Source organism: Callithrix jacchus, chromosome 5 (genome assembly GCF_049354715.1).
Source record: "Callithrix jacchus isolate 240 chromosome 5, calJac240_pri, whole genome shotgun sequence".
NCBI lineage: Eukaryota > Metazoa > Chordata > Mammalia > Primates > Cebidae > Callithrix > Callithrix jacchus.
In genome coordinates, this window is record NC_133506.1 from 6,510,086 (window position 1) to 6,534,914 (window position 24,829).

The following is a 24,829-nucleotide window of genomic DNA, read 5'->3' on the forward strand; positions in this document are numbered from 1 at the left end:
GCTCTTGTCTTCAAAAATTATCTTCCTGGTTTTGTGAAGATCCTGGGTCTCCAGTAAAATTGGGTATGTTCCAAAGTTGGAATTTATAAGAGCAATTCCAGGGAAACTCAGGTTAAAAGCCTCAGGAAAAAGTATAATATCTGAAGTGCTTTGTGTACAGATGGCTTTAGCCCCCACCCTAGCATGTGACTTTTTCTGCTCTTCCTCCTCAAACACCCCTCCTCAGAAATTTTACACAGTTTTGAATAGATAAAACATGCCCATGGCTGGGCCCGATGGCTCACGCCTGTAATCCCAGCACTTTGAGAGGCCAAGGCGGGTGGATCACAAGGTCAAGAGATCAAGACCATCCTGGCCAATGTGGTGAAACCCTGTCTCTCCTAAAAATACAAAAATTAGCTGGGCATGGTGGCATGGCCTGTACTCCTAGCTACTTAAGAGGCTGAGGCAGGAGAATCGCTTGAACCTGGGAGCCGGAGGTTGCAGTGAGCCAAGATTGTGCCACTGCACTCTAGCCTGGGCAACAGAGTGAGACTCCATCTCAAAAAAAAAAAAAAAAAATGCCCAGGGTGAGGTAATAATCCCTCCCTACCACCATATTTCCCAGTTACCTAGTTCTCCCCAGGGGCAGCCACTGTTATTCTGTGTTCTGGAGACATTTCCTGCATTTGCAAACGGATATGCATATAGTTTCACTTTTCTTCCCACAAAAATGGTAGCATTTTGTACACATCATCCTGCACCTTGCTTTTTGCCATTTGACTTGGAATCGTTCCATATCAGAACATAGAGAACTGCATCATTCTTTGTAACAAACGCACCCTGTTTCTTCAAATGGATGATTTATTTAACCAGTTTCCTGCTGATGGGTGTATAGGTTGTTTCCATTCTTTTACAAATAATGCTACAACAGAATATCCTTGTATATATGTCATTTTGCACATATGGTAAATACATATTTATAAGGTAATTACATGTGTATGGAACTGCTGGATCACAGAGTAGGTGAATTTATCAAAGAATATGAAAAAGAGTAAAACAAAAAGGCTCTTCTCCCTTGTCTCCCATTTACTTAATTCCACTCCTGGCCTGTTCCAATAGGTAACCTCTCTTGTTAGTTTCTTAGGTACCCTTCCAGAGGTTCCCCCGCAACATAGAAATGATAGGGCCATTCACAGTGGCTCACATCTCTAAGTCTGTAATCCCAACATTTTGGGAGGCTGAGGCAGGAGGATTGCTAGAGGCCAGGAGTTTGAGACCAGCCTGGGTAACATGGGGAGACCCTGTCTCTACAAAAAATGTAAAAATTTGCTGAACATGGCCGGGCACGGTAGCTCATGGCTGTAATCCCAGCACTTTGGGAGGCTGAGGCAGGCAGATCATGAGGTCAGTAGTTCAAGACCAGCCTGGCCAACATGATGAAACGCGTCTCTACTAAAAATACAAAAATTAGCCAGGCGTGGTGTCAGGCGCCTGTAATCCCAGCTACTCAGGAGACTGAGGAGAATTGCTTGAACCTGGGAGGTGGAGATTGCAGTGAGCTGAGATTGTGCCGCTGCACTCCAGCCTGGGCAATAAAGCCAGACTCTGTCTTTTTGCTGAACGTGGTGGCGTATGTTTATTTTCCCAGCCACTTGAGAGGCTGGGGTGGGAGGATTACCTGAACCTAGAAGTTAGAGGCTGCAGTCAGCTGTGATCAGTCACACCACTGCACTCTAGCCTGGGCAACAGAGTGAGACCCTGTCTCAAAAAATTAAAAAATAAACAATGGGAATGTTTACTTTTACACCCTTTTTTGTTTACACAGATAATTGCACACTCTACATACTTTTGTTAAATACATCTTAGAAACCTTTCCATATCATTACATAAAGTCTGCATCTCAAAAAAAAAAAAAAAAGTCTTCATCTCTCCCTGTGGCTGTAGCATATTCTGTTGTGGGGATGGATTGTAACCAGCATGAGCAGTTTTCTTTTCTTTTTTTAAGATGGAGTTTCGCTGTTGTTACCCAGACTGGAGTGCAATAGCACGATCTCGGCTCACCGCAACCTCCACCTTCTGGGTTCAAGCAATTCTCCTGCCTCAACCTCCCGAGCAGCTGGGACTACAGGCGCGCACCACCATGCCCAGCTAATTTTTGTGTTTTTAGTAGAAACGGGGTTTCACCTCGTTGACCAGGATGGTCTCAATCTCTTGACCTCGTGATCCACCCGCCTCAGCCTCCCAAAGTGCTGGGATTATAGGCGTGAGCCACCGCGTCCGGCCATTTTTTTTTTTTTTTTGAGATGGAGTTTCGCTGTTGTTACCCAGACTGGAGTGCAATGGCACGATCTCGGCTCACTGTAACCTCCGCCTCTTGGGTTCAAGCAATTCTGCCTCAGCCTCCCAAATAGCTGGGACTACAGGTGCATGCCACCATGCCCAGCTAATTTTTGTATTTTCAGTAGAGACGGGGGTTTCACCATGTTGACCAGGATGGCCTCGATCTCTTGACCTTGTGATCCACCCGCCTGGGCCTCCCGAAGTGCTGGGATTATAGGCGTGAGCCACTGTGCCCGGCGAGCAGTTTTCTTTTCTTTTTTTTTTTTTTGTTGCTGTTGTTAATGTTTTTGAGATGGAGTCTCACTCTGTTGCCCAGGCTGGAGTGCAGTGGTGCCATCTTGGTTCACTGCAACCTCTGCCTCCTGGTTTCAGGCAGTTCTGGCTCAGCCTTCAGAGTAGCTGGGATTATAGGCATGTGCCACAATGCCTGGCTAATTTTTTATTTTTAGTACAGATGGCGTTTTGCCATGTTGGTCAGAAACTGACCAATGTTTCACCATGTTGGTCTTGAACTCCCGACTTCAGGTGATCCACCTGCCTCGGCCTTCCAAAGTTCTGGGATTGCAGGGGTGAGCTGCTGCACCTGGTCCAGCATGAGCAGTTTTAATAAATTGTGCCAGTGTTAATCACAGTTCTCAGAGAACAAAATCAACAGGATGTGTGTGTACATACCTATGTGTATATATGTATGTATGTGGGGAGAGAGATTTATTTTTTATTTTAAAAGATTGTTGGGCCAGGCACGTTGGCTCACGCCTGTAATCCTGGCACTTCGGGAGGCCGAGGCAGGTGGATCACGAGGTCAAGAGATTGAGACCATTCTGGTCAACGAGGTGAAACCCCGTCTCTACTAAAAATACAAAAATTAGCTGAGTATGGTGGTGCGTGCCTGTAGTCCCAGCTACTCGGGAGGCTGAGGCAGAAGAATTGCTTGAACCCAGAAGGCGGAGGTTGCAGTGAGCCGAGATCGTGCCATTGCACTCCAGTCTGGGTAACAACAGCGAAACTCCATCTCAAAAAAAAAAAAATTAGCTGAGCATGGTGGTGCTTGTAGTCCCAGCTACAAGCTGAGGCAGGAGAATCGCCTGAACCTAGAAGGTGGAGGTTGCAGTGAGCTGAGATCATGCCACTGCAATATAGCCTGGGCGATAGAGCAAGACTCCGTCTTTTTTCCTCAAAAAAAAAAAAAGATTGGCTCACATGATTACAGTGGCATGGACAGTCTTCAGAATAGACCAGCAGGCTGGAGATGCAGGAAGAGTTGCAGTTCAAAGAGTCTCTGCCACCCGGGCACTGTGGCGCACACCTGTAGTCCCAACTTACTGGGAGTCGAAGACAGGAGGATCACTTGAGTGCAGCAGTTCAAGACCAGCCTGAGCAATGGCATGAGACCTTGTCTTCACTCACAGTCTGAAAATATTAAGTGGAAAATTCCAGAAATAATTTATAAGCTTTAAATTGCATACCATCCTGAGTAGCTTGATGAAATCTCATGCTGACCCACTTCATCCTGGACAAGAATTCATGTTCTGGGACGGGAATCACTCCTTTGTCCAGGGTACCCACGCTATATATGCTGTTAATCACTTAGTAGCAGGCAGTGTCAAATAGAAACATGTCTAGGGCTTGGGACTATCCATGGTTTTAGGAATCTGCTAGGGGCCTTGGAACATATCCCATATGGATAAGGAGGGGCTGCTGTACTGAAAAGTCCACTGATGTAAATGTTACTGTCATCCATAAACACCTTCACAGAAATGTCTAGAATAGTGTTGCACCAGCTCTCTAAGTACTGTGGTCCAGCCAAGTTGACACAAAATTCATCCTCACAGTGCCAAACCGACCTCTACATTCTTTCAATTTATGCTTCTAGCAGCAAGTTTACTGTCCAGCAGTTCCAAAGAACAGATGAGGGCCTTTGAACAGTGTCCAGATGTATTCATGAGGTTTCAGAGAGCCTCATGTGCTTGAGACCATGAGAACCTAATGTCTTAATAAAAATAATTCAAAAAAGAAGTAAAAACAAAAAATTAGGAAAAAAAAGTTCACAGAACAGGAAGGTACCTAAAATACAATCTATTTATTTATTATCATTATTTGTTGAGATGGAGTCTTGCTCCATCACCCAGCCTGGAGTGCAGTGGCATGATCTTGGCTTACTGCAACCTCTGCCTCCCAGGTTCAAGCAATTCTCCTTGGTCAGCCTCCCAAGTAGCTGGGACTACAGGTGCCCACCACTCCTGACTAGATTTGTATTTTTAGTGGAGACAGGGTTTCACTATGTTGGCCAGGCTGGTCTTGAACTTCTGACCTCTGGTAATCCACCCACCTTAGCCTCCCAAAGTGCTGGGATTACAGGTGTGAGCCACCGTGCCCAGCCAGTACAATCTATTTAAATTCACTATTACAGATGGAGAAACAGGCCTGGGGACTGAAACTATGGTCACTGGCCAGGGGTCAGACAGTACTGTCCTGTGATCCATGGGGTCCTGCTTGATTCAGAAATGGGCTTCTGAGCATGCTAAGCTGTCCGGTGTAGGTCCAGGTCTGGGTGCTGTGTGAGAGTTGTACCCAGCTGGCCACCAGACAGATTCTGATCAGGGAGCTTCTTGCCCCACCCAATTCAGCCTCTGCTGCTCCACCTGGATCACATTGGCTTCCTGATGGCCTCACTGGAGTCTAGCCTCACAGCTTCCACAGTTTCTCGCCCATTTACTGTGTGACCATTCTTTTTTTTTTTTTTTTTTTGAGACGGAGTTTCGATCTTGTTACCCAGGCTGGAGTGCAATGGCGCGATCTCGGCTCACCGCAACCTCTGCCTCCTGGGTTCAAGCAATTCTCCTGCCTCAGCCTCCTGAGTAGCTGGGACTACAGGCACACGCCACCATGCCCAGCTAATTTTTTGTATTTTTGGTAGAGACGGGGTTTCACCATGTCGACCAGGATGGTCTCGATCTCTTGACCTCGTGATCCACCCGCCTCGGCCTCCCAAAGTGCTGGGATTACAGGCTTGAGCCACCGCGCCCGGCCTGCTTGGGTTTCAATTCTGGCCTTTCTGCTTATTAACTGTGTGATGTTAAGGGCAAACTCCTTAACATCTGATAACCTTAGTTTCCCAGTTTTTAAAAGGGTTGTAATCCTCACCTCACAAAGTAATTGGGGTAGATCACTTCTCACAAAGCCTGCTTAACTAACCAGTGGGCCGGGCGCGGTGGCTCATGCCTGTAATCCCAGCACTTTGGGAGGCCGAGGCGGGTGGATCATGAGGTCAAGAGATCTAGACCATCCTGGTCGACATGGTGAAACCCTCCAGCCTGGGTAACAAGAGCGAAACTCTGTCTCAAAAAAAAAAAAAGAACTAACCAGTGAACTACTTACTATCAAATCGTTGCAATTATTTGCTCCCAGGATCTCTTTTCCACTAGCCCCTGAGCTGCTTTTTGTTTTTTTTTGTTTTGTGTGTATGTGTTTTGTTTTATTTTGTTTTGTTTTTGAGACAGTCTTGCTCTGTTCCCCAGGCTGGAGTGCAGTGGGACAATATTGGCTCACTGCAATCCCCATCTCTGGGGTTCAAGTGATTCTCGTGCCTCAGCCACCTAAGTAGCTGGGATTACAGGTACCCTTGCCCCAGCACACCCAGCTAAGTTTTGTATTTTTAGCAGAGAAGGGTTTTGCCATGTTGACCAGGCTGGTCTCAAACTCCTGTGCTCAAGCAATCTCCCTGCGTTGGCCTCCCAAAGTGCTGGAATTACAGGTGTGAGCCACCATGCCCAGCCCATGAGCTTCTTGATAGGAGACTTACTTTTCAACTGACTCACGCCTACACTCAGCATCATTCAACCCCACTCCTCCCCTCCCCAATCCAGCCTTGTAACAGGTCCTGCCCTTTGTTAAAATGAAATGTGGCTGAGTGTAGAGCCTCCCTGGCAGCAGTGTTGACAAACTTCCCTGGCTTTAGAAGAATAAATCCAGGCTGGGAGTCGTGGCTCATGCCTGAAATCCCAACACTTTGGGAGGCCAAGGGGGGCGGACCACCTGAGGTCAGGAGTTGAGACCAGCCTGGCCAATATGGTGAAACCCCCCTCCCCGTACTAAAAAAAAAAAAAATTAGCCAGGCATGGAGGCGCATGCCTGTAGTCCCAGCTACTCGGGAGGCTGAGACATGAGAATCGCTTGAATCCGGGAGGCGGAGGTTGCATTGAACCAAGATCACGTCACTGCACTCCAGCCTGGGTGACAGACAGAATGAGACTCTGTCTCAAAAAAAAGAAAAAAAAGTCCAGGGAAGTTGTTTTGATCATGGGTCAGTTTTACCATAGATCATAGATAGCTCTGCAGTGTAAGGGGGCCGACTTCCCAGAGCAGTTGACTGTCTGGCTCCCTGACTCCCAACATTCTTAGAGCGCCTCCTGTGGGCAAGGGCTCTGCCTCGCCAGTGTGGCTGTGAAGCCAGCATGGGAGGGAGTGGTGAGCCCGGAACACAGATAACTGTCAAGTTGTTTTTTCTATGTAAGAGTAGGTTATATCCTCGATCCCATTTACAGTTGTTCAGAGCCCATTATGAACTCCAGAACTACCCCAGTCCCTTTGTTGGATTGGGATTTTGTCGGGAATCTACTGTGTTGAATAAGGGGCATTGATCAGGCTCTGCAGACTGTCGGGGGATTTTGCCGCAGCGCTGGGGGATTTGGGTAGGATTCTTCTTACTGTTAGCACTGCATCTTTGCATCGATTCACTCTTGTTCTGATTCTGTTTCGAAATCTGCTGTCTGGTAATCTCACTTTTGGCTGCAGTTTATTTTATTTGCTTGTGGAGTATAGTGTTCATTAGGATGGTAATGTTCTGGCCCAAGAGGAGATGAGCCAGAAATACCTGTATTCTTTCCCTGGAGGGAAGAGGACTGGCTTGGCTGGGATGGGAGGATCAAGTGGGGGAGGGGACGTTGACTGTTCAGTTCCTTTTTTTTTTCATTTTTCACTTTTCGGCCTATTATGCCTGTTTCCTATCACATTCGGTTCTGACACTAATGTTAATTTTACTACAGTGGCATTAAAAAAAAGAAGCTGGGGCTGGGTGAGGTGGCTCATGCTTGTAATCCCAGCACTTTGGGAGGCCCAGGTGGGCAGATCATGAGGTCAGGACTTCAAGACCAGCCTGTCCACTATGGGGAAACCCTGTTTCTACTAAAAAATACAAAAATCAGCTGGGCCTGGTGGCTCTTGCCTGTAGTCCCAGCTACTTGGGAGGCTGAGGCAGAAGAATCACTTGAACCCAGGAGGTGGAGGTTGCAGTGAACTGAGATCACACCACTTCCCTCCAGCCTGGCAACAGAATGAGACTCTGTCTCAAAAAAAAAAAAAGAAGAAGAAGAAGCTGGGCCTGGCACAATGGATCATGTCTGTAATCTCAGCCCTTTAGGAGGCCAAGACAGGAGGACTATGTGAGGCCAGGAGTTCCAGACCAGCTTGGGCAACATAGCAAAACGCTGTCTCTACAAAAAAGTAAAAACTTAGCCAAGTGTGGTGGCACGTGACTGTAGTCCCAGCCGCTCTGGAGGCTGAGGTGGGAGGATCGCTTCATCCTGGGAGTTAGAGGCTGCAGTGAGCAGTGATCCCCGCCAGTATACTCCAGCCTGAGCAACCCCTTGGGCCTTCATTCCTCTGCTTCGGGGGTTGGGAATGCAAACTCTGAAGTCAGACTGCTTGGAGTTTTTTTTGAAAGACCCTGTCTTACAAAATAAAAATGAAAAAGCCAATGATGTTGTGGATAGTCCTCAAATAGCTGAAGTGGTCAACTGCTCCCTTGTGGGACTAGCAACCTCACACATGAGCATTTGCTGGAGTGGAAAATGGCCTTTCTGAAAGACAGAACACTCAACAACAAATATTTTTCTGAAGGATACTGGTGTTTTTCAAGTTTTTATTTATTATTTATTTATTTTTTTTTTTTTTGAGATGGAGTTTCGCTGTTGTTACCCAGGCTGGAGTGCAATGGCACGATCTCGGCTCACCGCATCTTCTGCCTTCTGGGTTCAAACAATTCTCCTGCCTCAGCCTCCCGAGTAGCTGGGATAACAGGCATGCACCACCATGCCCAGCTAATTTTTGTATTTTTAGTAGAGACGGGGTTTCACCTTGTTGACCAGGATGGTCTCGATCTCTTCTTGACCTCACGATCCACCCGCCTTGGCCTCCCAAAGTGCTGGGATTACAGGCGTGAGCCACCGCACCCGGCCTTTTCTTTTTTAACTTTTTGAGACAGGGTCTCACTCTATTGCCTGGGCTGGAGTGTAGTGGTGTGACCACAGCTTACTGCAGCCTCGACCTCCTGGGCTCAGGTGATCCTCCCCCTCAGCCTCCCAGATAGCTGGATTTACAGGCATGTGCCACTATGCCCAGCTAATTTTTTTTTTTTCTTTTTTTTTTGTATTTTTTGTAGAGATAAGTTCTTACTCTGTTGCCAGGGCTGGTCTCACACTCCTGGGCTCAAGGGATCTTCCTGCCTTTGTCCCCCAAAATGTTGGTATTAACAGGCATGAGCTACCACACCTGGCTGACTTTTTTTAACATTTGTCACATTTCACAAAGGTATTTCAGAATCTCTGAAAAGTGCTGTAGATAATGTCTAATGATACTTTATATTTAGACAGCATTTTAGTTTGTGTTTTTGTGTGGGGTCAAGTAACTTACATATAGTAAAATTTGCCCTCCTTGAGTATGCGGTCAGTGAGTTTTGATAAATATGTAACGGTAGTGTAATCACTACTGCAGTCAAGAATGGACTGTTTTCATCACCCTTCGAAGTGCCCTTCATGTGTGGTAGAGTCAGCCCCCTTCATGTGTCACAGTCCTGACAGCCACTGACCTGGTTTCTGTCCCTACTGTTTTGCCTTTTCCAGAATGTCGTATAAATGGCATCATTCATTATGTAGCTGTTGTTTTTTTTTTTTTTTTTTTTGAGAGAGAGAGTCTCGCTCTTGTTGTCCAGGCTAGAGTATAATGGTGTGATCTTCGCCCACTGCAACCTCTGCCTCCTGGGTTCAAGCAATTCTGCCTCAGCCTCCTGAGTTGCTGGGACCACAAGTATATGGTGGTCAGACCACCATGCCTGGCTAATTTTTGTATTTTTAGTAGAGATGGGTTTTCCCCATGTTGGTCAGGCTAGTCTCGAACTCCTGACCTCAAGTCATCCACCTGCCTCGGTCTCCAAAGTGCTGAGATTACAGGCATGAGCCACTGCGCCCAGCCCATTATGTAGCCTTTTGTGCCCCACTTCTCCCACTTAGCATAATGTTTTGGAGATTCATCTGTGTTAGTAGTTCATCTGTGGTTCTTGCATTTTTATGGCTGGCTTGTTTTGTTTTTTTGTTTTTGTTTTGTTTTTGAGACAGGGTCTCACTCTGTCACCGCGGCTGGAGTGCACTATCACGGCTCACTGCAACCTCCCCCTCCCGGGCTCAAGAGATCCTCCTGCCTCAGCCTCCTGAGTAGCTGGGAATACAGACACATGCCACCATGCCTGGCTATTTTTTTTTTCTTTTTTAAATTTTTGTTGGAAGCACCATGGAGCCACCTGAGCCCAGCCAAGCCTAAAAGCTCTGTGGCCCATGCCTGGCTAATTTCTGTATTTTTTAGTAGAGGTTGCATTTTGCCATGTCACCCAGGCTGGTTGGGAGCTCCTGGTCTTGGGTGATTCTCCTGCCTCAGCCTCCCAAGTAGCTGGGATTACAGGTATATCCCACCATGCTTAGCCCTCCTGTCAGCACAGTCCTGGCAGCCACTGACCTGGTGTCTTTCCTTACTCTTTTGCCTTTTACTGGTCTCCATGCTCACCTAAATTTTTTCGTATTTTTTGTAGCGACAGCTTCTCACTATGTTGCTCAGGCTGGTCTCGAACTCCTGGATTCAAGCAATCCTCCCACCTCAGCCTCCCCGTGCTGGGTTTACAGGCATGAGTCACTGTGCCAGTGTTGCATTCCATAACATGGATACATCCCAGTTTTTAAAATGTTTACCAATGTAAATGGCCTGTTTTAGTATGAGAACAACTAATACTGAAGAGAGTATCATGAAGAGGATCATGGTCATGATGTGTAGACACAAAAATCAGGTTCAGTTAGGTGAAGGCCAGGCACAGTAGCTCACGCCTGTAATGCTAGCACTTTGGGAGCCCCAGGTGGGAGGATTGCTTGAGCCCAGGAGTTGGAGACCAGCCAGGCAACACAGTGAGACCCTGTCTTTATAAAAAAAAAAAAATTAAATAGGCCAGGTGCAGTGGCTCATGCCTGTAATCCCAGCACTTCGGGAGACCAAGGCAGGTGGATCACCAGGTCAGGAGTTCAAGACTATCCTGGTCAAGATGTTGAAACCCTGTCTCTACTATACAAAAAAAAAAAAAAAAAATATCTGGGCGTGGTATTGGGCGCCTAGAATCCCAGGAGGCCGAGGCAGGAGAATTGCTTGAACCCAGGAGGTGGAGGTTGCAGTGAGCCAGGATTGCACCACTGCACTCCGGCCTGCGTGACAGAACAAGACTCCATCTAAAAAAAAAAAAGAAAAAAAATTAAAAAAAAAACATAGGCCGGGCATTGGTGGCTCATGCCTGTAATCCCAGCACTTTGGGAGGCTAAGTCTGATCACCTAAGGTCAGGAGTTGGAGACTAGCCTGGCCAACACAGTGAAACCTCATCTCTACTAAAAATACAAAAATTAGCTGGGCGTGGTGGTGGGTGTCTGTAATCCCAGCTACTCAGGAGGCTGAAGGCAAGAGAATCCCTTGAGCTGGGGGCGGATGTTGCAGTGAGCTGAGATTGTACCACTGCACTCCAGCCTGGGTGACAGGGAGATTCCATCTCAAAGAAAAAAGAAAGCCAAAAAAATAGTAAAGTGAGGGTGAACCTTCTTTTTCTTTTTTTGAAACTTCTCTTTTAAAAAAATGTTTATATAGAGGCCGGGATGTTGGCTCACGCCTGTAATCCCAGCACTTTGGGAGGCCAAGGTGGGCAGATCACTTGAGGTCAGGAGTTCGAGACCAGCCTGACCAACATGGAGAAACTCCATCTCTACTAAAAATACGAAATTAACCAGGCATGATGGCACATGCCTGTAATCCCAGCTACTCAGGAGGCTGAGGCAGGAGAATTGCTTGAATCCAGGAGGCGGAGGTTTCGGTGAGCCGAGATTGCACCATTGCACTCCAGCGTGGGTGACAAGAGCAAAACTCTGTCTCAAAAAAAAAAAAAGTTACATAGAAACAAACTAAGTGGGCTGGGTGTGGTGGCTCACTCCTGTAATCCCAACACTTTGGGAGGCTGAGGCGGGCAGATCGCCTGAGGTTGGGAGTTCAAGACCAGCCTGACCAACATGGAGAAACCCCCTCTCTACTAAAAATACAAAAAGTTAGCCTGGTATAGTGGTGCATGCCTGTAATCCTAACTACTTGGGAGACTGAGGCAGGAGAATTGCTTTAACCTGGGAGGTGGAGGTTGCAGGAGCCAAGATGGCGCCATTGCACTCCAGCCTGGGCAAGAGGAGTGAAACTCCATCTCAAAAAAAAAAAAAAAAGAGTCAAACTAAGTGGATAAAATGGATATAAACAAAAATGTTATCAGTGGTTATTTTTGGGCAGTAGAAGTAGAGGTTTTTTATTTTTTTTTCTTTTGCTCATCTATAGTTTCCAAAATTTTCAATTTAAATATAAATTATATGCTGTATTTATAGAGACAATACATGAAATATACATAATAAAAAATTCAAATGTTATAGAACTGAAAAGATGAAATGTAAAAACAACCTATTCCCCAGAGGTAGCCACTGTCATAGTTTCTATTTTAGTTTCTTACCTTATACAAGACTATTATAGCTTCTATTTTTTGGTGTATGAGCTGTAGTCCCTACCTCCTGATTTTATTAGTTATGAGGTTTTTTTACTTTTTATTTTTATTTTATTTTATTTTATTTTTTTGAGACGGAGTTTTGCTCTTGTGACCCAGGCTGGAGTGCAATGGCGCAATCTCGGCTCACCACAACCTCCACCTCCTGGGTTCAGGCAATTCTTCTGCCTCAGCCTCCCGAGTAGCTAGGATTACAGGCACGCGCCACCATGCCCAGCTAATTTTTTGTATTTTTAGTAGAGACAGGGTCTCACCATGTTGACCAAGATGGTCTTGAGTGCTTGACCTCGTGATCCACCCGCCTTGGCCTCCCAAAGTTCTGGGATTACAGGCTTCATATTTTTATTTTTATTTATTTATTTATTTAAGATGGGTTTTCACCATGTTGGTCAGGCTGGTCTTGAACTCGCGACCTCAGGTGATCCACCTGCCTTGGCCTCCAAAGTGCTTGGATTACAGGCGTGAGCCACCACGCCTGGCCTTTAGTTATGAGTTTTATAACTAAGATCTATCATCTTAGTTGCTAAGAACATGGATACTGAGAACGTTATTTTAAAAAACATTTTTTTCAAGTGGGGAGCCGAGATCTCAAGAGCTGAGATCGTGCTACTGCACTCCAGCCTGGCAACAAGTGAAACGCCATCTCAAAAAAATAAAATAAAAATAGGCCTGGTGCCCTGGCTCATGCCTATAATCCCAGCACTTTGGAAGGCCAAGGTGGGCAGATTGCCTGAGCTCAGGAGTTCAAGACCAGCCTGGGAACATGTTGAAACCCTGTCTCTACTAAAAATACAAAAATTATCCAGGTGTAGTGGTGTGGGCCTGTACTCCCAGCTATTTGAGAGGCTGAGGTGGGAGAATTGCTTGAACCCAGGGGGTGAAGGTTGCAGTGAGCTGAGATCAGTCCCCTGTCTCCAGCCTAGATGACAGAGAGAGCCTCCGTCTCAAAAAAAAAAAAAAAGGTTTTTTTTTCCCCCCCCAGTTAAAACAACTGAACTTCCTCCCCACTGACCACCTCAATTATTTCTTTCTTTCTTTTTTTTTTTTGACACAAAGTCTCACTCTGTTGCCAGGCGCCAGGCTGGAGTGCAGTGACACAATCTCGGCTCACTGCAACCTCCACCTCCCAGGTTCAAGCAATTCTCCTGCCTCAGCCTCCCGAGTGTCTGGGACTACAGGCGCACGCTACCACGCCTAGCTAATTTTTTGTATTTTTAGTAGAGACGGGGTTTCACCATGTTGGCCAGGATGGTCTCAATCTCTTGACTTCGTGATCCACCCGCCTCGGCCTCCCAAAGTGCTGGGATTACAGGCGTGAGCCACCGCGCCCAGCCCACCTCAATTATTTCTAGATGCCTTGTTGCTGCCCAGACTGCAGTGATTCCCTGGGCTGATCTGGGCTCATGGCCTGAGTCATCTGCAATTCCTCTAGCAGGTGGTCCCCCATGTCATGGCCTCTGTGGAACCAGTTCCTTACCATCTCTGTTCATCACTGCTCCCTAAATTAGGTCCTGTCCATCTTGAGGGTATGTTAGATTCAGAAAAACTTTGGTTGCATCACTGCTTTCTTAAACTCAAATGAGAGGGAAAGCGGGAGGAAGAGAGGGCATCCTTTCTCCCCCACAGTTTGCACTACCTCATTTAACACTTTCTGCTAATGTGGTAGAATGCATTTGACTTTGGAGTGAGACTTGGGTTTATTGGATTATTTATTTATTTATTTATTTATTTATTTATTTATTTATTTATTTGAGACGAAGTCCTGCTCTGTCACCAGGCTGGAGTGTAGTGGCACGATCTCAGCTCACTGCAACCTCCACCTCCCAGTTCAAGCAGTTCCTGTGCCTCAGCCTCCCAAGTACCCGGGACTACGTGGTGGTGCCCACCATGTTGGCCAGGCTGGTCTCAAACTCCTGACCTCATGATCCTACCGCCTCGGCCAACCCAAAGTGATGGGATTACAGGCGTGAGCCACGGTACCAGGCCTATTTTTATTTATTTTTTCTGAGATGGAGTTTCACTCTTGTTGTCAGGCTGGAGTGCAGTGTGGCATGATCTCAGCTCAGTGTGACCTCCACCTCCCAGGTTCAAACAATTCTCCTGCCTCAGCCTCCCAAGTAGCTAGGATTACAGGTGCATGCTACCACCCCAAGTTAATTTTTGTATTTTTAGTACAGACAAGGTTTCACCATGTTGACCAGGCTGGTCTGGAACTCCTGAACTTAGGTGATTCATCTGCCTCAGCCCCCGCAAAGTGCTGGGATTACAGGCGTGAGCCACCATGCCTGGCCTAAGACTTGGGTTTAAATCCACCTTTTTTTTTTTTTTAAATTGAGACAGATTCTCACTCTGTTACCCACACTGGAGTGCAGTGGTGCAATTTTGGCTAACTGCAATCTCGGCTGCCTGGGTTCAAGTGATTCTCATGCCTTAGCCTCCTGAGTAGGGAGGCTAATTTTTTTTGTATTTTTAATAGAGACGGGGTTTCACCATGTTGGCCAGGCTGGTCTCGAATTCCTGACCTCAGGTGATCTGCCTGCCTCAGCCTCCCCAAGTTCTGGGATTACAGGCATGAGCCACTGTGCCCAGCCCACCTCCTTTTTATCATTATTATTATTATTATTATTATTTTCGATGGAGTCTCACTCTGTCGCTAGGCTGGAGTGCAGTGGCGCCATCTCGGCTCACTGCAACCTCTGCCGCCTGGGTTCAAGCAATTCTCCTGCCTCAGCCTCCTGAGTAGCTGGGATTATAGGCGCCTGCCACCGTGCCTGGCTAATTTTTGCATTTTTAGCAGAGACGGGGTTTTGCCATCTTGGCCAGGCTGATCTTGGACTTCTGACCTCGTGATCCACCTACCTCGGCCTCCCAAAGTGCTGGGATTACAGGCATGAGCCACTGCACCCAGCTTTATTATTATTATTATTATTACTTTGCTTTAGAGACAGGGTCTCACTCTGTCACTGAGGCTGGAGTGCAGTGGCACAATCGTAGTTTACTGCAGCCTTGAACTCCTGTACTCAAGAGACTCCTCCCACCTCAGCCACCAGAGTAGCTAAGACTACAGGTGCACAACACCATGCCTTGGTAATTTTTAAATTTTTTGCAAAGATGAGGTCTCACTATGTTGCCCAGGCTGGTCTCAAACTCTGAGCTCAAGCAGTCCTCCTGCCTCAGCCTCCCAAACTGTTGGGGTGACAGCCATGAGCCACCCTACGCCCGACCTAAATCTACCTTTTATTGTTTATATTCATGGATGCACCAGTTCAGTGAGAATATGTTAGCCGCCCACTCTGCACCAGCTCCTGTGCTCAGTGTGGCTTGTAACACCTCTCCATAAGTTTGAGGTTCATCTGTAAAATGGAGATAGTGACTCTTCTGAAGGTGATTCTGAGGATTGAATGCAATACCTGCTTCAGAGTTGTACATTATCACCTCCATCACTTATCTTTGGGTGCTTAGTACTAAGCCACAGTACTGAGAACTATTGGAGAAAATGATAAAGCAAATTTACTGGTGGTAGATAGCTACCCCAACCCCCTGCAATTTCTACCCAAGGACTAAATGAATGGCTAGACCAACGGTTCTCTTTAAAAACATTTTTTTGAGGCCGGGCTCAGTGGCTCACACCTATAATCCCAGCACTTTGGGAGGCTGAGGCGGGTGGATCACAAGGTCAAGAGATCAAGACCATCCTGGTCAACAAGGTGAAACCCTGTCTCTACTAAAAATACAAAAATTAGCTGGGCGTGGTGGTGCGCGCCTGTAGTCCCAGCTATTTGGGAGGCTGAAGCAGGAGAATTGCTTGAACCCAGAAGGCGGAGGTTGCAGTGAGCCGAGATCGTGCCATTGCACTCCAGCCCGGGTAACAAGAGCAAAACTCGGTCTCAAAAAAAACACACAAAAAACTATTTTTTTGGCTGGGTGCAGTGGCTCAAGCCTGTAATCCCAGTACTTTGGGAGGCCGAGGTGGGTGGATCACGAGGTCAAGAGATCGAGACCATCCTGGCCAACATGGTGAAACCCCTGTCGCTACTAAAAATACAAAAAAATTAGCTGAGCATGGTGGTGTGCGCCTGTAGTCCCAGCTACTTGGGAGGCTGAGGCAGGAGAATTGCTTGAACCTGGGAGGCGGAGGTTGCAGTGAGCCGAGATTGCGCCATTGCACTCCAGCCTGGGCTATCAAGCAAGACTCCATCTCAAAAAAAAAAAAAAAATTTTTTTTGGCTGACCCTAGTGGCTCATACCTGTAATCCCCACATTTTGGGAGGCCGAGGTGGGTGGATCACCTGAGATCAGGAGTTCAAGACCAGCCTGGCCAACATGGTGAAACGCCATCTCTACTAATAATACAAAAATTAGCTAGGCGTGGTGGCGCATGCTTCTAATCCCAGCTCCTCAGGAGGCTGAGGCAAGAGAATCACTTGAACACCATCTCAACAAAAACAAAAACAAAATACTTGGGGCTGGGCACAGTGGTTCATGCCCAAAGTAATTCCAGTACTTTGGGAGACTGAGGTAGGCGGATCGATTGAGCCCAGTTCAAGACCAGTCTGAGCAACATAGCAAGACCCTGTCTCTACAAAAAAATACAAAAATTAGCCAGGTGTGGCAGCACACACCTGTGGTCCCAGCTATGTGGGACCCAGCTATGTGGGAGGCTGAAGGGAGGACTCCTTGAGCCTGGGAGGTCAAGGCTGCAGTGAGTCATGATCACACTACTGCATTCCAGCCTGTGACAGAGCAAGACCCTGTCTCAAAAAAAAAAAAAAAAAAAAAAAAAAAAAAAACCCAAACTGGGCAACATACAGGAAATCGTAAATCTATGTAGCAAGGCTGTGAGTTATGGAGGAGGATGCTGGGTTACAGTGTCTGGGGAGGAGAGGTAGTGACTCGCCAGAGGACGTCCCTCTGCGTGGCTGAGCCCCACAGGGCTGGGTCAGGGCTGGGGAGTGGTCTGGTTTTCCCTGCTAGGTCCAAAGAGGAGGGGTCTCAGTGCCTCCGGGTAGGGTTTGGGCCACACTTTCCCTTCATATGGCCTTTGTGTAGCAGGAGATCAAGACGCTGCCTCTGGCCTCTTCCGAGAGACCGTTTACCTACTGTTGACTAAATAAAGGCTTAGAGAGGCTTAAGGAATAAGGCGGCTTTCACATCAAAGCACTCTTACAAAATAGCCTGGTGATGAGTTAAGTACAAATGAATCAAAAACAGATGGACTCAATTTCCTAGAAAATACCCCTGGGCTTCAACAAGAAGAGGGAAAGTGCTCAGCCAAAGGCATTGTGGGTTTTTGCTGATCCTAAAATATGCTCCACGATTTTGCCTGAAATGAGCTGAGATGTTGGGAGTATGTCAGGCTGCAAGTCATGAGAAACTGTGGGTTGGAGTTCTGCCAGCACATCAGCTGATTTCGGCAGCTCTCCAGCTCCCCTCAGGGGGCCTGAAGGAGACCCCACTGACTTGGGCAAACTCTGGGTTTGCAAGGCCTGGACAGAAGGTGCTGGCAAGATCTTTCTTTTTCCTGCATCAGTTTCCTGATGATAAAATGTAGGACCTGAATTTTTGTTTGTTTAGTCTTTTTGTTTTGTTTTAGTTTTTGAGACTGAGTCTCATTCTGTTGTCCAGGCTGGAGTGCAATGGCGCAATCTCAGCTCACTGCAGCCTCTGCCTCCTGTGTTCTAGTGATTCTCCTGCCTCAGCTTCCTGAGTAGCTAGGATTACAGGTGCCTGCCATCACGCCCAGCTAATTTTGTATTTTTAGTAGAGACAGGGTTTCATCATGTCGGCCAGGCTGGTCTCGAACTCCTGACCTCAGGTGATCTGCCCGCCTCAGCCTCCCAAAGTCCTGGGATTACAGGCATGAGGCACCATGCCCAGCCAAAATTCAGGAATTGATTTAGATAATCTCTAAAGGCCTTTTCAGCACTGGTGCTCCACGAGTACTAATAAAAAGAATTATTGCCAACATTCACTGAGTGATTTCTTGTGTTAGGCGCTGCATTAAGTGCTTTATATACATTAGCTTATTTTTGCTGCTTTTACCAACCCTGAATTAGAACTATCATTATCTTCACTGTATAGACGAGGAAACAGGCTCAGGAAGGTTAGCGTGCCCAAAGGCCCACAGCTGGTACATGGTAGAGTCTAAATTTTAACCAAGTGGTAAAGATCTCCTCGTGATTTCTAACGATCAACTCTTAGATTTCCGCTACTTCTAGTGTCTAGGCTGGTATTAAATAGTCTCCTCTCAGCCCTGCCTGAATCTACTACAAAATCTTTCTAACCCAAAGTAATCTGGAATTGATTGAACCCGGGAGCGGGGCGAGGCTGCAATGAGCAGAGATTGTGCCACTGTGAGCAGACATTGTGCCACTGCACTCCAACCTGGGTAGCAGAGCGAGACTCCATCTCAAAAAAAAAAAAAAAAAAACCAAAGTAATCTTCTGGAAACACAACTTGGCCTTGCTTACCCCCGCTCCCCAGCCTGCATGTCAAGCTCTGTGTTAGATGCTGGGTGTACAGAGCCTGCTCTCAGGAAGGTGGACAGTGACTGCAGTGCTGTGTGACAGATGCTCACTCCCTCTGACCCAGATTGGGGTGAGGCACAAGTGGATCATGAGGCACCTGCAGGGGTGAGGCAGGCAGGCACAATGGGGGACGACACATGGCATGGCTGAATGGGATGCCTTCACCTCTGCAGGGAGTGAAGAGGAGGATGGCCCAGAGTCTGGGGGTGAGTGTTGGCCAAGAGAAGAGGAAGCCAGGGAGACAGTCAGGGGCCAGAGCCTACCAGGCAATCCTTAGGCCTTGGTGCTAAAGGGAGTCCTGGCCGGCTCTGCAGCAGGGTAGTGGCAGGAACGTCCATGCCCTCCCTGCGTCCTGGTTCTGCCCTCCTGCTCCCAGGTCGTGGGGAGTGAAGGCCTGAAGGGCAGAGCAGGGAATGTAAGTGCTTCGTGAGGGTTCACTGGTGATGTGTTTGGGTGGTCTTGACCCTAACATCCACCTGCCGTGAGATGACCCAGATCCTCTGATTGGGTCAGCTAGAACAGTCTAGAAAGCAAGCATCTGGGCCAGTTGTTTTTCACCCTGGCTGCACAATAGCACCTTGGGGAATGCTTGAAAAATTTTACTTTTAGGTCCCCAGCCCAGGCTCTTTAAGATGAGGATCTCTGTTAGCACAGGGGCTGGGCCTCCGTGTTTGCAGGAGCTCCTCAGGGAGTTCTCCTGCATGGCCAGGGTCTGGAACCACTGACCTAGGCCAGGGGTTTGTTAGAATCCTCTGGGAGCTCTCTGCCCCAGCTTGGACCTGTGAAATCAAAATAGGATGGGATGGGTAGTAATTAGGACATCTGTGCTTTTAGCAGGAACCCCAGGTGACTCTGATGTGTATGTACATGTTGAGAATCCTAGATCATATACTTTGGTTATATTTGCCTGGGCTTCTTTTTTTTGGAGAGAGTCTTGCACTGTCACCTGGGCTGGAGTGCAACGGCACAATCTTGGCTCACTGCAGCCTCCATCTCCCAGGTTCAAGCGATTCTCCTGCCTCAGCCTCCTGAGTAGCTGGGATTACAGGCACCTGCCACCACGCCTGGCTAATTTTTTGTATTTTTAGTAGAGACAGGGTTTCACTATGTTGGCCAGGCTGGTCTCAAATGCCTGACCTTGTGATCCACCCACCTTGGTCTCCCAAAGTGCTGGGATTACAGGAGTGAGCCACTGCACCTAGCCCCTTGCCTGGGCTTCTAATGGAGTCCTGGGTCCTGGCGGGTGCTTGGTAAATGCTGATTAGAGATTGGTTAGAAGGGCGAGACCCTCCTAAGGAAGCAGCAAGTGTGCTGGGCACAGTGACTCACGCCTATAATCCCAGCACTTTGGGAGGCCGAGGAGGGTGGATCACGGGGTCAAGAGATCGAGACCATCCTGGTCAACAAGGTGAAACCCCGTCTTTACTAAATATACAAAAATTAGCTGGGCATGGTGGTGCGTGCCTGTAGTCCCAGCTACTTGGGAGGCTGAGGCAGGAGAATTGCTTGAACCCAGAAGGCGGAGGTTGCGGTGAGCCGAGATCACGCCATTGCACTCCAGCCTGGGTAACAAGAGTGAAACTCCGTCTCAAAAAAAAAAAAAAAAAAATGGAAGCGAAGCAGCAAGTGTTTGAGGACCTCTGCCACTCTTGGGGTCACAGAGGAGAATATAAATGATGGCAGGGTTGGGCATGGTGGCTCACTCCTGTAATCCCAGCACTGTGGGAGGCCAAGGCGGGTGGATCACTTGAGGTCAGGAGCTTGAGGCTAGCCTGGCCAACTTGGCAAAACTCCATCTCTACTGAAAATACAAAAATTAGCCAGGTCTGGTGGTGTGCGCCTATAATCTCAGCTACTAGGAAGGCTGAGGCAGGAGAATGGCTGGAACTAGGAGGCAGAGGCTGCAGTGAGCCGAGATCGCGCCACTGCACTCCAGCCTGGGCGACAGAGCAAGACTCTGTCTTAAAAAAAAAAAAAAGAAAGAAAGCAAGCAGGCAGTTGGCGGAATGTTTTACTGAATGTTCCCATCCACTATCAACAGGGCCCTGCCCTCAGGGAGTTTACCTGGGTGGTGGGGTAGGACAGCCCTGCACCTGTGCTCCAAACTCCTAGCTGCACCTGCAGCTCTTCTGAGCCTCTCTCTACTGAACGTCATAATCAGGAACAAATGAAAAAGAAGTGTTCTGATCGTGTAACTGGTTAACTTTGTGGTGTGATCAGAGGATAGAGGTGCTTGAGTGCCAGCCTAAGTGGTGCTGATTGCTTACAGCGAGAAGTCATTTAATTATTCATTTAATTTTTTTTTTTTTTTTTTTTGAGACAGAGTTTCGCTCTTGTTACCCAGGCTGGAGTGCAATGGTGCGATCTTGGCTCACTGCAACCTCCGCCTCCTGGGTCAGGCAATTCTCCTGCCTCAGCCTCCTGAGTAGCTGGGATTACAGGCTCGCGCCACCATGCCCAGCTAATTTTTTGTATTTTTAGTAGAGACGGGGTTTCACTCTGTTGACCAGGATGGTCTAGATCTCTTGACCTCATGATCCACCCGCCTCGGCCTCCTAAAGTGCTGGGATTACAGGCATGAGCCATTGCGCCCAGCCCTTCATTTAATATTTAAATATTTTCTGAGGGTCTACTTTGTACCAGGCCTTGGGGACACCAGGGTGAGCAAAACCAACCTTGTGGGTTGACTCTGCCTGGGGAAACCGACAGTAGCTGGGTAAAAAAGTTCATAACAAACTTATTCTGTGAGTTAGGATGGAAACTGTCTTCACACAGGGATAGGGAGGGAGGGAGGGAGCGTGTCTGTCTGTGTGTGTGTGTGTTGGGACAGGTGGATTCTTGAAGTGGTCAGGTAAAGTCTCCAAGGAGCTGGCAGGTGACCTAGTCCTGCAGGATGCAAAGAAGCCTGACATGTAATGGTGGAAGCCAGAAGGGAAGGCACGTGCAAAGGCCCTGAGGCGACAGCATGTTTTGTGAGTTTGAGAAACAAGGACAGAGTGGCAGGTGAAGGAGATCAAGGGGGAGCGATATGAGGGCCGAGGTTTGCAGGCCTGGATGCCCAGGGCTGTGATTAGGATTTAACTTCTTCTTTTTTTTTTTTTTTTTTTTTTGAGGCAGAGTGTCACTCTTGTTTCCCAGGCTGGAGTACAATGGCGCGATCTCGGCTCACCGCAACCTCTACCTCCTGGGTTCAGGCAATTCTCCTGCCTCAGCCTCCTGAGTAGCTGGGATTACAGGCATGTGCCGCCGTGCCCAGCTAATTTTTTGTATTTTTAGTAGAGATAGGGTTTCACCATGTTGACCAGGATGGTCTTGATCTCTTGACCTCGTGATCCACCCGCCTCAGCCTCCCAAAGTGCTGGGATTACAGGCTTGAGCCACCGCGCCCGGCCCAGGATTTAACTTCTTTGGCAGGAGAGCAGCCTGCATTTTATCATCCAGATAAGAGAGTGCATCAGGGTTTGAAAGAAAGGAAGTAAGAACGACAATATGGGCCAGCTGTGGTAGCTTATTCCTGTAATCCCAGCAACTTGGGAGGCTGAGGTGGGAGGACTGCTTGAGCCCAGGAGATTGAGGCTGCAGTGAGCTGTGATGGCACCACTGCACTCTAGCCTGGGTGACAGAGCAAAACCCTGTCTTTGAAAAGAAAAAAAAAGATGGAATATCATCTACATTTTAGGTACATGGACTTAAAGTTTGACCTCACGTGTGAACTATGTAAGTCACCTCTGCTCTGCGACCCCCTTTGTGGGAGGATTGGCCCACTTATCTGTGTCTAGCTGCGTCTAAGGAGCCTCTGGCTATCCACACTTAAACTGAATGTAAAGAATGTCCGCCACGCACGTGGCTGGGACAGTGAGAGCCTCTGGAAGTTGTGTCGCAGATGTTTGTTCATCATTGAGTGAAGTGGTTGCTCTTCTTGACTCTGCTGTTGTCCCCTGGGCGGGCGACCAGTAAATACTGATTGACAGAGGCCTATCTGGCCTTACTTCACATTGGTCTCATTCTTCTTCTTCCCAGGAGAAAGAGAAAGAGGTCTGCCCTGTACAGTGGCTGGGAGGAGGTGGGAGGGAGGTGGCAGGAGGCAGCGTGGCTACGTGGCTGGAGACTCTGGCTGGTAAGGCTGGGCGCTGGGCTCTGGGCAGGTGTCATTTTTTATGAATGATTTCCTGCCAGGTAGAGGAGCTGACTCAGCCAGTGGCCTCCTGTGGGCTGGTGTGGGCCTGCTTTTCCGGAGCCCCATGCTAATCTGCCTGGGGCAGCTGGCTCCGGGGAAGGAAGGGCCTCCCGCAGAGGGGAGAGCAACTGTGCATCTTGGCAGCTTTTCTCCCCTCAGAGCTTTTCTTAGCTTGTTGGGATGGGCCGTGGGGGAGGGAGTAGGACCCACCCAGTCTCCCCTCCCCCTTCTCTCTCCCCTTCTCCCCCTCCCTGCTCAGGCCTGCTGTCAGGCACTTTCAGCTCCACTGCCCGCCTCCTGCCTCATGCCTGCCTGCACTGCCTTCAGCAGATGTGTCTGTGGGAGGGGGTGAAGCCTCCCTGAGAAAACCCCTCCACCCAGCAGGTCTCTGAAGCCAGTGCTGGAAGCCAGGAGGCTCCTGGGGTGGGCCGTGTTGGGGGCGGCAGCGGAATTCCACCTTTCCACCCATACACCAGCTCCTGGAGCATTCTCCCCAGAGATTCTCAGTGCTGGCTCTGGCATCTCCTCCAGGTCAGAGAAATCATTCCAGAGAGAAGCTCTTCTGTGCTTGTGGCCATCGTGGGAGGGTTTTCAGGGCTGTCTCAAAGCCCAGGAAGAAGATGTGTGTGAGCTTGGGTGTATTTGGCATCAGAGAGGGAAGGAGGGAGGGAGATTTCTGGAATGTCTGACCACCTCTTAGGCTTCAGTAACTCCTGTCTTCATTCCTTGCCTGCCTGGGCAGCAGGGCCTTTGCAGAGCTCTCTATCCTGTGGACACCTTAGTCCATTGAATTCTTACATTAAGAAGCAGTTATTATTTTCCCCATTTTACAGATTAGGAAACAGACCCAGAGAGGAAATTCATTTGCCCAAAGTTACACAGCAACCAAGTAGGGGAATGTCGCTCCAAGTCAAGTCTGCCCAGCCCCAAAGCTGTTCTACACGTCCCTGCCTCCTGGAGGCCAAGCCCATGAAGAAGATGAGTGTGTAGGAAGCTACTCTCTTGTCAGGCGCCAAAAGATAAGTGAGGGATGGGGAGTCAGGGGCTTGGGTCTAACCTGCTAACAATCTTGGGCAGACTCTGTTCACCTGCTCCTCTATGACTTCATCTAAACACAAAGGCTTATACTGGGTGCTTTTTTTTTTTTTGGGACGGAGTCTCATTCCGTTGCCCAGGCTGGAATGCAGTGGTTCCATCTTGGCTCCCTGCAACCTCTGCCTCCCAGGTTCAAGTGATTCTCTTGCCTCAGCATCTGGAGTAGCTGAGATTACAGGCCCTCGCCACCACACCTGGCTAAGGCTGATTTTTTATTTTTAGTAGACACAGGGTTTCACCATGTTGGCCAGGCTTGTCTTGAACTCCTGACCTCAGCCTCCCAAAGTGCTGGGATTACAGGCATGAGCCTCCATGCCTGGCCTACACTGGGTGCTTTTGAGATCCCTGTCAGTGCTAATGTTCTTTCCTTCTGAAATGACCTCACCAAGGCCCAGAGTTCTGCAGGGGGCTGGACACTGGCATGCGTGGACAATCTGACCTGCCGGGGCACCTTCCAGTGGCTCCTCTTTCACTCGCTCACTGAGGCTTGCTCAGCTCGGAAAAGGAAGAGCACTGCTGGTAATTGGTGAGTGCTGAGCTGACCAGGAAAAGCTGAGCCCTAATCCCATTATTGCCTGCATGACCTTGGGCAAGTCACTAGCCTGCTCAGAAAACAGGGACCATGACCACATCCTGTCTCCATCCTAGGGGATCAGGGGAGACCATGGATGTTATTGGGCTCGGGGATAAGCTTATGGAAGAGGACCCTCCAGTTTCTTACCTCTCAGGTGTTGATGAGATTGGGCCTGCTGTAATTATCAACACTTCCAAGGGATTTGCAGGTGGCTGCAGGCAATGGGAGGGGAGGAGAGGAG